At 40.6% G+C, this 16,587-nt stretch overlaps 1 protein-coding gene across 1 annotated transcript in view; it reads right to left on the bottom strand.

Moving 5' to 3' along the window:
• The window catches only part of TMBIM1 (transmembrane BAX inhibitor motif containing 1), a 46,992-nt gene extending 36,753 nt beyond the window's left edge, over positions 1-10,239 (bottom strand). The window contains exon 1 of the mRNA XM_075829094.1: positions 10,131-10,239. The gene's annotated coding sequence lies outside the window, so the exon portion shown is untranslated. The remainder of the gene's footprint in view (positions 1-10,130) is intronic.
• Between the last annotated feature and the right edge of the window lie 6,348 nt (positions 10,240-16,587).

A 16,587-nucleotide genomic window follows, 5' to 3' on the forward strand; every position in this document is an offset into this window, starting at 1 on the left:
ATGAATTTCATAGCACACAGTAATGATGGATTATTAGATATAAAAAGCGGGGGGGGGGGGACTATGATCAGACATTGGAGGGGCCCAGATACTGTTCGGGTATGTTCACACGTGCACGTCCGATATGCCTGAAATTATGGAGCTGTTTTCAGGAGAAAACAGCTCCGGAATTTCAGACGTAATGTGCAGGCGTTTTTCGCAGCGTCCATTACGGACGTAATTGGAGTTGTTTTTCTATGGAGTCAATGGAAAACGGCTCAAATGACGTCCCAAGAAGTGACAGGCACTTCTTTGACGCGGGCGTCTTTTATACGGCGGCCAAAAAAAAAAAATGACAGTCGGCATCGTAAAGCCCATTCAAATTAATGGGCAGACGTTTGCCAACGCTTTTGAGCCGTATTTTCGGACGGAATTCGAGGTTAGAACGCCCGAATTACGTCCGTAAATAGGGTGTGTGAACCCAGCCTTCCTGCACTGGGGTCCTCTGTCGGTGTCCTGGGAAGTAATTCTAGACGCTCATGTGTAGGGTCCAGAACCCGCCCCAGACACATTTGCTGCATCTCCAGTGAGCACTCAGAATGATCCTCCTGGCAGATCCAGTATTGAGCTTCATTCAGGATTTTCGGGAAGGGGTCTGCCTATCCGGGAGGTGTTTTTTATGTGCAGCACCGCACCCCGCAGCAACCGCACCTACATGACTCAACAAGAAGCCATTGTACTCCGCACAGCGGCAGACGAAGAAACCTCCTATCGTATTAAGAGAAAACTTACAAGCGCAGAAATTACAGAAACTCGATACACTCGGAGCGACAAGTAATGACTGTAACGGAGAATCACAACAATGTTACAGTCTTCTCTATAGCAACCGTGCCGTAACGAACCTGCGCTCCCGGGGAAGTCTCCAGACAGGGTTCTACGGACTTGTTCACATGTAACGAAATTGCTGCAGAAAATGGTGCGTATTTTTCTGTTTTTTTCTCAATGTTGGGAGATGGTGACGTCTCCTCTGAAAAACGCAGCAATTCAGTCCACTTTCCGCAGCAGGAATTTATATGCTGCGGTCCAAAAAATACGCACCGCAGGTCAATTTCTGCACGGAATTTTTACGCAGCGCGTGGATGAGATTTGTTGAAAGGTCTGCAACTTTCTAATAAACTTACATTTTTAAATTTTTCACCATTTCCAAGATCCCTGCTTGCTGACACTCATTGGAATCTGTTATTTTTCTGAAAAGACAATTCTCACACAGCTGAGGGTTTGTTACTATGCATCATTGAAAGTAACCATCTGTGAGCTAAACAGAGCAGCAACACAAATGTCTCTATAGTCCTGGACTCCAGTCTGATAGGATTCACCAACAATGATACATTGTAACATACTCATCAGCTGTGTAAGCAGGACTAGGCAAGAAGGGGTTTCAGGCTCTGCATGTAATTATTTCCATTCACTGAGGTCAAGGGGATTGGGGGGGGGGGGGGTAGATTTCCTTTAACCCGGCATCAATTGGAACACGATAGGTGACAGATTATCAGACGGCATCGAAAAATGAACAGTACTCAGTTTTAAGGTTCTCCGGCGACGTGTGGATCAATCGCATGGAAATCACCAACACACAGGACACTTTTTGTTAGCAGCTCTCTCTGGCTACTAGAGGAGGGTCCCGAGCAAGTGCCCCCCACCACTTACCTCCATATATCCTAATAGGGCATATATACAGGGGTTATCATGGAGAGACAAAGCCATTAATAAAGCATTATTAGTTCAAGATACATCTCTTCTATGATCCCCCCCCCCCCCTTGCCACTCTGCCACTTTTTTGGAAAAAATAATTGTCTTCTGTGTGGGTCTCATGGTCAGCGGGCGCAGTATAGAGACCATATATCAGGCGATCATATCATGCCGTAATACCCTGCACCCTCAGTTCATATTAGGTCAGGTTCACACAAGGGCACCAACACAAAGAATCGCATCCAGTGGCGTAGCTATAGGGGTCGCAGCGGTCGCAGTTTTGACCGGGCCCCTAAGCCTGGGGGGCCCACGGGCCCTCATTGCCATACAGCAGGCTTGTTAAATAAATTTTCTGTGGCGTGAAGCCGGCACTTCCTGGTTAGGGTCACATGGTACAAAGTGCCGGTGCGGAGGACTCCAGGTGAGCTGCAGAGTCTGTAATGTGTTGTATTGTGTTGCCTTGTAATGTATTGTTGGTTGTGGAGGGGGGCCTCTTAAATTACAACCCCCCCTCCTCTCTCCACCGCAAACGACACAATACATTACACACTGTGGGTCGCGTCCCCCTGGGGATTCGTGTGAAGACCTCCGGGGGTCGAAAGTCACTCACCGAGGTCCCGGTTCCAATCAATGCTGGAGCAAAGAGCTAACGTCTCCTTGATCCAGCATTCACTGTGCCCTGAGCGGCTCGACGCAGGCAGGCGGGATGTAGCGCTGAGTCACTCATAGCACACACCGGAGGAGGCGAAGGATCCTCCACCCGACGTGGGAACGGGGATAGGCAAGTAATTATGCTATTTTTCTATTATGCACATATGGGGGCATTATACTGTATGGGGAGCTGATATGGGGGGCATTTTACTGTATGGGGAGCGGATATGGGGGGCATTTTACTGTGGGGGCTGATATGGGGAGCATTATATGGCATGGGGCTGTTATGGGGGCATTATTCTGTATGGGGGAATTATACTATGGGGCTGCTGTGCAAGGCGTCTGGGCATAGACGCGCGCAGGGGTCTGATGATGGTGGTGTTGGGGAGGGGTGGGGGGGCCCCAAGCTCAATTCTTGCACCTGGGCCCATGAGTCTTTAGATACGCCCCTGATGGCATCCGAAACATTTTACTAGAAATGATGTTCTTCATAATGCCGCAAGACTAGGAAACGTTCCAAAAGCCGCTCCAAAGGAAACTACGAATACCACAAATAATAAGCAGCAGGTTTTTCCTTATTTAAATCAATGGAAATCAATGAGACAAAAACACCAGGTATAGACTTGCCCCAGAAACCTGTGACGCTCGGTGGTGCACAGCCTGAACAGGACTTATAAGAAGCCCAATTATTACAATGTAACATCCAGGAATGATTCCAGAACGTGGTGAAGAACACGCGGCCTTAGGACTAGTGCGGAAATATGATGTACTGGTTATTTTGTGGATTCCCATTTTTGTTGCAATAATTTCACCTTTCTTGAAGTTTCCACTTTTTCGTAAATGTCGAGGTTTCCTAGAAATGCCCGAGGAGGATTGTGCAACGTTACCGCAGTCCTGTGTTCACCAAAATCCGGAAAACTTTAAATAAATATTTACTATTTCTATATTTGCGTCTCTCCAAGGATTCAAAGTATATACCTACAGGCTTAAAAAAAAAGAGGACTCCACAACAATGTCACAAGACAGACGCATGCATGTAAAGAAAGCCTCAGGTGGAGCACAAAAAGTATTCTGAATTCTAAATTATACTCCAGTCACACGTAGATGAAGAAGCATGGCATCTATTTACAGTGCAGTCAAAATACAAGAATATAACTACTATAATACTGCCCCTATATACAAGAATATAACTACTATAATACTGCCCCTATATACAAGAATATAACTACTATAATACTGCTCCCTATATACAAGAATATAACTACTATAATACTGCCTCCTATATACAAGAATATATCTACTATAATACTACTCCTATATACAAGAATATAACTACAATAATACTGCCTCCTATATACAAGAATATAACTACTATAATACTGCCCCTATATGCAAGAATATAACTACTATAATACTGCCCCTATATACAAGAATATAACTACTATAATACTGCCCCTGTATACAAGAATATAACTACTATAATACTGCTCCTATATACACGAATATAACTACTATAATACTGCCCCTATATACAAGAATATAACTACTATAATACTGCCCCTATATACAAGAATATAACTACTATAATACTGCCCCTATATACAAGAATATAACTACTATAATACTGCCCCCTATATACAAGAATATAACTACTATAATACTGCTCCTATATACAAGAATATAACTACTATAATACTGCTCCTATATACAAGAATATAACTACTATAATACTGCCCCTATATACAAGAATATAACTACTATAATACTGCCCCTATATACAAGAATATAACTACTATAATACTGCCCCCTATATACAAGAATATAACTACTATAATACTGCCCCTATATACAAGAATATAACTACTATAATACTGCTCCTATATACAAGAATATAACTACTATAATACTGCCCCTATATACAAGAATATAACTACTATAATACAGCCCCCTATATACAAGAATATAACTACTATAATACTGCCCCTATATACAAGAATAGAACTACTATAATACTGCCCCCTATATACAAGGATATAACTACTATAATACTGCTCCTATATACAAGAATATAACTACTATAATACTGCCTCCTATATACAAGAATCTAACTACTATAATACTGCCTCCTATATACAAGAATCTAACTACTATAATACTGCCCCTATATACAAGAATATAACTACTATAATACTGCCCCTATATACAAGAATATAACTACTATAATACTGCTCCTATATACACGAATATAACTACTATAATACTGCCCCTATATACAAGAATATAACTACTATAATACTGCCCCTATATACAAGAATATAACTACTATAATACTGCTCCTATATACACGAATATAACTACTATAATACTGCCCCTATATACAAGAATATAACTACTATAATACTGCCCCTATATACAAGAATATAACTACTATAATACTGCTCCTATATACAAGAATATAACTACTATAATACTGCCTCCTATATACAAGAATCTAACTACTATAATACTGCTCCTATATACACGAATATAACTACTATAATACTACTCCCTATATACAAGAATATAACTACTATAATACTGCCCCTATATACAAGAATATAACTACTATAATACTGCTCCCTATATACAAGTATATAACTACTATAATACTGCTCCCTATATACAAGAATATAACTACTATAATACTGCTCCTATATACAAGAATAGAACTACTATAATACTGCCTCCTATATACAAGAATATAACTACTATAATACGGCTCCTATATACAAGAATATAACTACTATAATACTGTTCCTATATACAAGAATATAACTACTATAATACTGCCCCCTATATACAAGAATATAACTACTGTAATACTGCCCCTATATACAAGAATATAACTACTATAATACTGCCCTCTATATACAATAATATAACTACTATAACACTGTCCCTATATACAAGAATATAACTACTATAATACTGCCCTCTATATACAATAATATAACTACTATAATACTGCCCCTATATACAAGAATATAACTACTATAATACTGCTCCTATATACAAGAATATAACTACTATAATACTGCTCCTATATACAAGAATATAACTACTATAATACTGCTCCTATATACAAGAATATAACTACTATACTGCCCCTATATATAAGAATATAACTACTATAATACTGCCTCCTATATACAAGAATATAACTACTATAATACTGCTCCTATATACAAGAATAGAACTACTATAATACTGCTCCTATATACAAGAATAGAACTACTATAATACTGCTCCTATATACAAGAATAGAACTACTATAATACTGCTCCTATATACAAGAATAGAACTACTATAATACTGCTCCTATATACAAGAATATAACTACTATAATACTGTTCCTATATACAAGAATATAACTACTATAATACTGCCCCCTATATACAAGAATATAACTACTGTAATACTGCCCCTATATACAAGAATATAACTACTATAATACTGCCCTCTATATACAATAATATAACTACTATAATACTGCCCCCTATATACAAGAATACAACTACTATAATACTGCTCCCTATATACAAGTATATAACTACTATAATACTGCCCCCTATATACAAGAATATAACTACTATAATACTGCCCCCTATATACAAGAATATAACTACTATAATACTGCTCCTATATACAAGAATATAACTACTATAATACTGCCCCTATATACAAGAATATAACTACTATAATACTGCTCCTATATACAAGAATATAACTACTATAATACTGCTCCTATATACAAGAATATAACTACTATAATACTGCTCCTATATACAAGAATATAACTACTATAATACTGCCCCTATATACAAGAATATAACTACTATAATACTGCCTCCTATATACAAGAATATAACTACTATAATACTGCCTCCTATATACAAGAATATAACTACTATAATACTGCCCTCTATATACAAGAATATAACTACTATAATACTGCCCCTATATACAAGAATATAACTACTATAATACTGCCCCTATATACAAGAATATAACTACTATAATACTGCCCCTATATACAAGAATATAACTACTATAATACTGCTCCTATATACAAGAATATAACTACTATAATACTGCCCCTATATACAAGAATATAACTACTATAATACTGCTCCTATATACAGGAATATAACTACTATAATACTGCTCCTATATACAGGAATATAACTACTATAATACTGCCCCCTATATACAAGAATATAACTACTATAATACTGCCTCTATATACAAGAATATAACTACTATAATACTGCCCCCTATATACAAGAATATAACTACTATAATACTGCCCCCTATATACAAGAATATAACTACTATAATACTGCCCCCTATATACAAGAATATAACTACTATAATACTGCCCCCTATATACAAGAATATAACTACTATAATACTGCCCCCTATATACAATATAACTACTATAATACTGCCCCTATATACAAGAATATAACTACTATAATACTGCCCCCATATACAAGAATATAACTACTATAATACTGCTTCCTATATACAAGAATATAACTACTATAATACTGCCCCTATATACAAGAATATAACTACTATAATACTGCCCCCTATATACAAGAATATAACTGCTATAATACTGCTCCTATATACAAGAATATAACTACTATAATACTGCTCCCCTATATACAAGAATATAACTACTATAATACTGCCCCCTATATACAAGAATATAACTACTATAATACTGCCCCTATATACAGGAATATAACTACTATAATACTGCTCCCTATATACAAGAATATAACTACTATAATACTGCTCCCTATATACAAGAATATAACTACTATAATACTGCTCCTATATACAAGAATATAACTACTATAATACTGCCCCCTATATACAAGAATATAACTACTATAATACTGCCCCTATATACAAGAATATAACTACTATAATACTGCCCCCTATATACAAGTATATAACTACTATAATACTGCCCCCTATATACAAGAATATAACTACTATAATACTGCCCCAATATACAAGAATATAACTACTATAATAGTGTCCCCTATATACAAGAATATAATTACTATAATACTGCTCCCCTATATACAAGAATATAACTACTATAATACTGCCCCCTATATACAAGAATATAACTACTATAATACTGCCCCCTATATACAAGAATATAACTACTATAATACTGCCCCAATATACAAGAATATAACTACTATAATACTGCCCCCTATATACAAGTATATAACTACTATAATGCTGCTCCTATATACAAGAATATAACTACTATAATACTGCCCCCTATATACAAGAATATAACTACTATAATACTGCTCCTATATACAAGAATATAACTACTATAATACTGCTCCTATATACAAGAATATAACTACTATAATACTGCTCCTATATACAAGAATATAACTACTATAATGCTGCTCCCTATGTATAAGTCTATACTATAACTATATATAAACTGTTATAATAGCTGTAGTTTAATGTATATGGTGAACATGATGACATACAGTCCCTAAATTTTGCACGTATGGGCAGCTGTACAACACTGGACAGAACGCAAAGTAACTTACTGTAACATTTTATATGTGACCAGCGGCTTCTACATATTGCGTGACCAGTAACCATTTCACCACCAGTACAAAACACAACATTGCTTATGTCATCGGTTATTATGTAAGAATTGATTACGATTAATTGCGTCGTCCTCCGCAGCACAGGTTTGGGGACGGATATAACACTAATAAACCCGGCTCAGCAGGTAAATCCGTATAATCATATATTATGTATCAGACACAGAAATGTGTGATATTTGCTGTGCGTCTCCATAGTGATGTGACATATAACTGGTAATTGGAGAACGGTGATGTCACTTGGGTCACATGGAATGTATTTCTATTGGTGAAGGTAAAAGAAAACACCTAGATAAGGTGAGGGGCAACTTGTGCCACCCAATTAATGTGACCCACCATATTAGGACTGGGAATATAGTTTCGGGCCTCCACTGGGGCAAAAGGCAAAGTCGTATGCATGGAGCCCGTACCAACCCCTAATGTTCTGTATTACAGAGTCACAGACATTCCATGTCCTGCCTCCATGAGGCGCTGTAGGCTTCTAGGGGAGAATTCCTATAATGCAATGGAACATGCCATGATGTGTTTGCCACCTGTCAGGGGTGTAACTAGGGGGACGCCCAGGTTGGGTTCGCACCTGGGCCTTGGTGCCTTAAGGGTCCAAATGCCACTCGGTCCTATAAGAGGACACAAGCCCTGTCACTGACATGTCCTGGTTGAGAGTTCCCATTACAGGTTTTGCATTCGGGTTCTGGCGCTTCAAGTTATGCCACGGCTACCTGTAGGTATCTATAGGACTGAGGGTAAATCTACTACACTCTCTAAAGTGAAACTTTCTTCTTTGTTGCAACCTGGAAACTGTCAAGAATTTGCTGTTGACTGATCTAGTATACTGATTACCTGCCTCTATTTAGTACTGTTGGTACACAATGGCGTCCTGCTGTGTTTGGGCAGTAGGTCTGATTGATATAATAATATATATATATATAGCACCGGCATATTACATTGATGACTTAATTTGCCTTGTTGCCCGGCTCATTAACATATGACTACAGCGAATGATCAGACATTTGAATATTAAATACGGTATTTAGACGTTCATGAACCGAGCTTTCTTGGACATCCATAATTAGAAAAAATAGATATGAATAGAATCCACCAACAGCAGATTGTTGACTGTTTCCAGGACGCAACAGATTATTCTGCACGGACTAAAAATAAACGGTGAAATAATTAAGAACAGAAAAGGCAATGTAGATACATTACAGATGCTGAATTTTACACTTGGCAACTATAGTGTCAATGTTCATCACAGCTCTGCTACATCTGTACATTCCTGTAGAGGCATTTCTGATACAGCTCGATTGCAAAAAATTGAGATGGCAACAAAGCAACTAATGTTATTGAAATAGATACCAATCAATATTACTCTTCTTAATACCCACAGCAAAACACAATCGCTGTGTGCCATCTCTTAAAGGGGAAGTTCACGTTTAATTTTATTTATAAGTCTAAGTGTCCAATGGGAACAGCAGATCTCGGGGGCCAGGGATGATTTTGCTTACAGGTCTGTGTACGTGTATGGACGAGCCATGTATATATTATGTAATGTGTCATGGGAGCCGCATACAAGGATGCAGGGATGTAAACAATCAGAAATGTAGCCCCCGGATTCTGTTCTTAAGGGCCGTAATAAGAAGTTTTGTATTTTTTTTATATATAAATGACCTTCATAAATTACTGCAAATCTAAATTACATACAAAAAGTGTATGGAAACAATAAGTAAAGATGGGGGTGGGGAGAGGAGGGGCTCCTCCATTCAGGGTGTTCACCTCCCCCTCCATCCTTACAAACACAATAACACACACAGTAAGCGGAGACCTTAACAGCAACACAACATACGAATCCTGGCCCGAAAAGCTTACAATCTACGCATTATGAGAGCGGTCCACGCTTACAGAGCAGACCCCCTCCTCCTCCTCTGCCCACCTGCCACACAATTCAGAGTAAACACATTTCCATGTGACATCTTGAGCTGCTGCTATAGATACAATGTTTATGCCCCAGGTGCCCCCAATAACCCCCCACTCTAAGGCATCAATGTGCCCCTTTCTTACCTCTGCTTCTGTCGCCCGCTCCTGCCTGAGGGTTTCTGGTCTGACTCGTCTTTAGGTCTGGAATTAAGAGTTGGGTGTGGATATAAAAGACTTCTCAACACTCCCTACCCAACTGCAAACACCAAATCCAGGAGGACCACAGCGCCCTCTGCTAGGCCATTCTGGGTATTGCAAGTCATATCATTAACCCTTTTCATACTCGAAGATGACTCAAATGGTATGTGCACACACAAAATAAAAAATGCCTCAAAATACGGAGCGGTATTCAAGGGAGAACCGCTCCTGATTTTCCGAATTTTATTAATCAAAATCGTGTTTTTAGCTGCGTTTTTAACGGCTGTTTTTGGAGCTGTTTTTCTATAGAGTCTATGAAAAACGGCTCCAAAAACGTCCCAAGAAGTAACATGCACTTCTTTTTCACGGCCGTGTTTTTACGCAGCTGTTTTGAAAAATGGCCGCGTCAAAAACGTCCCGCCGCAACAGAACGCCGTTTTTCCCATTGAAATCAATGGGCAGATGTTTGGAGGCGTTCTGCTTCCGATTTTTCCGCAGTTTTTTCAGGATGTTTACGACCCGAAAATTGTCTGAAAACACTGCGTGTGAACATACCCTAACACCATACCGCCCAACTTTTTGGATGGTCAAAGAGGAACACTAAGGCCTCATTCACACTAGCGTGAATCACGTCCGTGTGACAGCCATTAAAACAACGGACGTCACGCGGACTCATGCATTTCAATGGGGCCGTTCACGCGACCATTGTTTCGATGGAGCGTTTGAACGCTCCGTTGAAAAATAGGACATGTCCTATTTTACTCCGTGTCACGCATCCCTCCATGGACTGTAGTCTGTGGGGGATCCGTGACAACGCATCCCCCACGGGTCCACCTCGGATGTGGAAAACAGCAGTTTTTCACGTCCAAGGTGGGCTACATTCATGTGAAGGAGCCCTTAGACCGGGTATACACGTAGCGTAAATACTGCTGATGTTCCGCAACGCAACTCAGAAAAAAATATATATATGTACTTACCCAGAATTCTCTGCTCCTGAGTCCGGCCTCCGGGGATCACGTTTCATCCCATGTGACTGCTGCAGCCAATCACAGGCTGATTTGGACGCATGGAATGAAACATCATCCTAGAAAGCCGGGTTTCAGGACGGCAGAGGGGCGCGTCGCTATGACTACGGTTATGTATAAAACTTTTTTTTTTAACGTGCAGTTTTCCGCAGCGAACATTTCGGCCAAACACCTGCCCCACAACTTGGTGCGCTTTTTCATACGGAATTCCCTGCAGCCGCCAGGGCGGATACGCTGTGTATTTTTACGCAGCATATCCATCCTGTGTGAACTTACCCTTATGGTTTATTGAAAAGATCTATTTTTCCATGCATCGCTTTGGGCTTAAATACTTTCTAATTTAAACATTAGCACAAAATTCATCTGAATATAGAAAAGTCTGAGCTCCAAATTGCACCAAATGATGAAATAATATACAAGTTGGGGTCTACAGACGGATTGTTTCTAGAGTAATATAGTAAGTTTATTCCCAGGTCAAAAAGAGGGATATTTAGGGCTGGACATAGGGACTTGGCTGAAAAGTAGGGACTGTCACTCCTAAAGAGGTATGTATTACATTGACAGGAAAATGCTGTTGGTTAAGGCTAGTCTACTGCTGCTGAAAGGGGGTCCTTAAAAATGGGATAATCTTCGGTGGTCCTATTACTGGCGACTCCTTGCTGCACGCGTGCACTGAAACCAATAGATGGTCTCTGTAATACACAGGTTGCCAGGTCTTTCAAAACAAGAGATCCTCTCCCCCCCCCCCCCCCCCCCCCGGCTTATGGGGGGGTTACTATTTCAACATGAGCATAACTATAGGGGGTGCAATCTAACTTGGTGCCTATAGGAACCACATAAGGGGGCAGCAGTATAATAGATGGTGTTGGGGCTTCTGAAGCAGATTTTTAATCGGGACCCCACTCTGCATTTCTTATGTATTATTATTTGGCAGCACTTGGGAAAAGAACGACTCCACGTTTCGGCCGGCGGGAAGTGGGGTCAACATTCACCGAACATCATGCAAATTGTATCCAAATAGTTGGCAAGTGATACATATAACGCACCTGTCAAAGAACGTTTCCTGCAAAACTAAGGGCAATTATAAAGCTCTGGCCACTGAGATAAGTGACCATAGGTAGCAGGGGCAGACACACAAACTCATAAGACCCCAGAGCAAAACTCAGATTGGGCCCCAATTCTCACTGGGATCTCTGCCAAATGTATTTTTTGAAGTTAGTGTCCACCATTAACCATTATAATAATACATCTGTTTAGCTGATAAATGATCTAATTCTGGGTGCCTGAAATCACCACTAGGGGGAGCTAACTGCATATGAATTTATAAAGCTAGTATTGTATAAAGCTGCGTGAAGTGAGCTCCCCCTAGTGGTGGCTGCAGGTAGTGCTGTGATAGTGCAACCAAGCAGTTCAGTTACCCACAGGCCACATGGGAGTTGCTAAGGTAGATATGGAGTTGAAAATGACGCATTTATGTGCGCCATATTTGTAAAGATTCTGGGAACCATTTTATACACATTTCCTGATTTGCTAAATGATTCCCAATTCTGTCCCCAAAAGAAATCCCAAATAAATTTAAGACCTATCTCAGAATTATTGCATATTGCTAGTATATATCATCACTTTATGATGGGTGGGGGTTCGACTGCTGGGACACCCACCGATCCTGAGAATGAAGGGACTGCAGCGCTGGTTTAGTGCTGCGGCCCCTTCATAGTTCTTCCCTGCATAGTTGCCCCCTTCATTGTCAGGATCGGTAGGGGTCCTAGCGATATGCAATCATTTTATATAATAGGAAAACCCTTTAAAAAAGTTTTTCTATAAACCAATCGATGATCGCAGGGGAGACAGAGGATTTCATTCTGTGCACTGAATCGCCCTTTAGTCTAAATCTAGTTTACTGTCCCTGAGCGGCTTAATCCTTGAAGTCAGGAGGATGAGCCTGGAGGCCACGAGCCCCACTGCTAATAACTACACGTCGTAAGAAAAGAAAATCCCTGCAAGTTCCTGCACGACATGTACAGACAATATAGAATAACTAGAGACGACCGGATCCCTGCGCCAAAGTCCTGGAACATTATCAGCACAATAGAAACGTGTTCCTGATGTGTAATCAGCAGAAGAAACAGGACTGGAAACAGGACGGGTGTTATTTCAGGAGGTGCCATATATGTAAAGGTTATCTCCACCTAACAAGGAGGGGATTTGGGGGGGCCAAGGTCGGGCGCGGAAAGTAATGGAACAAAATATTAATAGAAAAAGTTTTGGGTGAAGTTTACTGTGATGCAAACTTGACAGGTTTTGAGAAGATAGAAATATCCGGCATACAAACAAATGTGGTTAAATTTTTCGATTTTATTAAATTTGATGCCATGGGCAATGTGCGTGCAACGTTTCGGTTCAACGACCTTCGTCAGGCACTAGATCCCACTTGGCGTATGATTCTTTATTTATATCGTGCTGCAGTCAGTATGGCGGCTTGCCGCTTCGTTTTGGCGCCAAAACGAAGCGGCAAGCCGCCATACTGACTGCAGCACGATATAAATAAAGAATCATACGCCAAGTGGGATCTAGTGCCTGACGAAGGTCGTTGAACCGAAACGTTGCACGCACATTGCCCATGGCATCAAATTTAATAAAATCGAAAAATTTAACCACATTTGTTTGTGTGCCGGATATTTCTACATATACAGTTGGGTTGGGACCCTATCCGTGCACCTCCTTCTATCTTGTGCGCTCTGAACCAATACAGGTTTTGAGAAGAGACATCAGGGATATTCTGACACTACAAACTATGACCCAGGAAAACATTTTACATGATGCTCCACCCCTTTTTATAGGACACGCCCTTAACCCTCAGCATTTTAATTACAGTGCGTATAACCCCCTTTTATCACACCCCAAAATGAATAAAGACCCCTGACCAGACCCCCTAAATACAGACCCCAAACCAGAAGCCCTAAATACAGACCGTCTAAACAAATAAAGACCCCCAGACAAGTCCCGTTAAATATAGACCACAGACCACCTAATCTAATACAGACGGCCTAACCCCCAAAATAAAGATCCCCTTACAGACAGTAGACCAGGCGCCCTAAATACAGACCCCCCTACACAAGTATAGCCATAGACTAGTCCCCCTAAACACACACTATATGGACAAAAGTATTGGGACACCTCCACATTACACCTACAGGAGCTTTTATGACGTCCCATTATAAATCCATAGACATTAATACTTAAAGAGGCTCTGTCACCAGATTTTCAAACCCCTATCTGCTATTGCATGTGATCGGCGCTGCAATGTAGATTACAGTAACTTGTTTTTTTTTCAAAAACGAGCATTTTTGGCCAAGTTATGACCATTTTTATATTTATGCAAATGAGGCTTTCTTAAGTACAACTGGGCGTGTTTAAAGTTATGTACAAGTGGGCGTGTCTTGTGTGTGTACATCGGGGCGTGTATTGTGTGTGTGTAACATCGGGGCGTTTTTACTTGTTTTACTAGCTGGGCGTTGTGAATAGAAGTGGATGATGCTGACGAATCCGCATCATCCACTTCTCTTCATTACCACCCAGCTTCTGGCAGTGCAGACACACAGCGTGTTCTCCAGAGATCACGCTGTGACGTCACTTCCTGCCCCAGGTCCTGCATCGTGTCGGACGAGCGAGGACACATCGGCACCAGAGGCTACAGTTGATTCTGCAGCAGCATCAGCGTTTGCAGGTAAGTCGATATAGCCTCTGTCGCCTGGTGCCGATGTGTCCTCGCTCGTCCGACACGATGCAGGACCTGGGGCAGGAAGTGACGTCACAGCGTGATCTCTGGAGAACACGCTGTGTGTCTGCACTGCCAGAAGCTGGGTGGTAACGAAGAGAAGTGGATGATGCGGATTCGTCAGCATCATACACTCCTAGTCACAACGCCCAGCTAGTAAAAGAAGTAAAAACGCCCCGATGTACACACATAATACACGCCCACTTGGACTTTTACTTTAAACACGCCCACTTGGACTTTTACAAGCCTCCTTTACATAAATATAAAAATGCTCATAACTTGGCCAAAAATGCTCCTTTTTTAAAAAAATAAACGTTACTGTAATCTACATTGCAGCGCCTATCTGCTGCAATACGAGATAGGGGTTTGAAAATCTGGTGACAGAGCCTCTTTAAAGGGAATGTGTCGCTAGAAAAACATATTTTTTTCAGTTAAACAATTAGTATTTAAGCGATTACACATTGTTTTAATTTTTTTGAATTTTTTCACAAGTCAGGAAATATTATAAATTAGATTCTAATTTATAACATTTCCATGTGCTGGCCACTAGAGAGAGCAGTTCCCAAAACTGCAGCATGGTCACTGTGGTAAAGCAACCTCATAGCTTTATGCTGCAAATTTGGGGAGGACACTCTCCTCTAGTGTCCTCACACATTCCCCTCCCTCCCTTCTTCTGGATTCAAACCTTCAAATCTTCAAACCTCCTACATTGTGTGCCGCCATTTTCGGAGGATTAGATACCGGGCTCAGCAGACAGTATCACACGAACATAATACACACAAACATAATACACACGAACATAATACACATGAACATACACAAACATAAATTACCTGCTCCTGCCGCCTCCGCTGGTCTCCGCTCCTCTTCCTTGCGCCTTCGCTTCGTTGAACATATGGCCAGAATCAGTGGCCGGAAGTCGTCATCTTACTGTCCGGCAGCGGCTTCCGGTCCACATGAAAATGGCGCCGGATTTCGCTCTACGAACGAGCTTCATTTTGGTCTGTGTGGGAGCGACGCATGCGCCGTTCCCACTCAGACGGCGCACGCAACTGCGAATGGAACGGCTCCCGTTCGCATTCTCTATGGGGATGTATGTGCCGTATTCCATCTCTGTATGTGTCGTTAATCAACACATAAGGAGATGGAAAAAAAACAGCAGCCCCCATAGAGAAGTAAAAGTCAGAAAACATAAAAAAGTAAAACATGAGAACACAATTAAATAAAAAATTTGAAAATATTACATTAAAAGCAATATGATAAAAAAAATAATAATTCATGACACCTTCCCTTTAATATGGAGTTGGTTCCCGCTTTGTAATAAAACATCTTACACTCTTCAGGGGGCTTTATACAAGATTTTGGGTTGTCTGTGAGAATTTTTGCCCATTCATACAGATCATTTGTGAGGACAGAGACTGATGTTGGGGGAGGGGCTGGGCTCGTAATCTCTGTTCTAGTTCATCCCAAAGGTGTTGGATGGAGTTGAGGTCAGGGCTCTGTGCGGCCAGTCAAGTTCTTCCACCCCAGACTCCCCAACCAGCCAACCAACCGACCAACCAACCAGCCAACCAACCGACCGACCAACCAACCAACCAGC

The sequence above is a fragment of the Rhinoderma darwinii genome, chromosome 6 (genome assembly GCF_050947455.1).
Source record: "Rhinoderma darwinii isolate aRhiDar2 chromosome 6, aRhiDar2.hap1, whole genome shotgun sequence".
Taxonomy (NCBI): domain Eukaryota; kingdom Metazoa; phylum Chordata; class Amphibia; order Anura; family Rhinodermatidae; genus Rhinoderma; species Rhinoderma darwinii.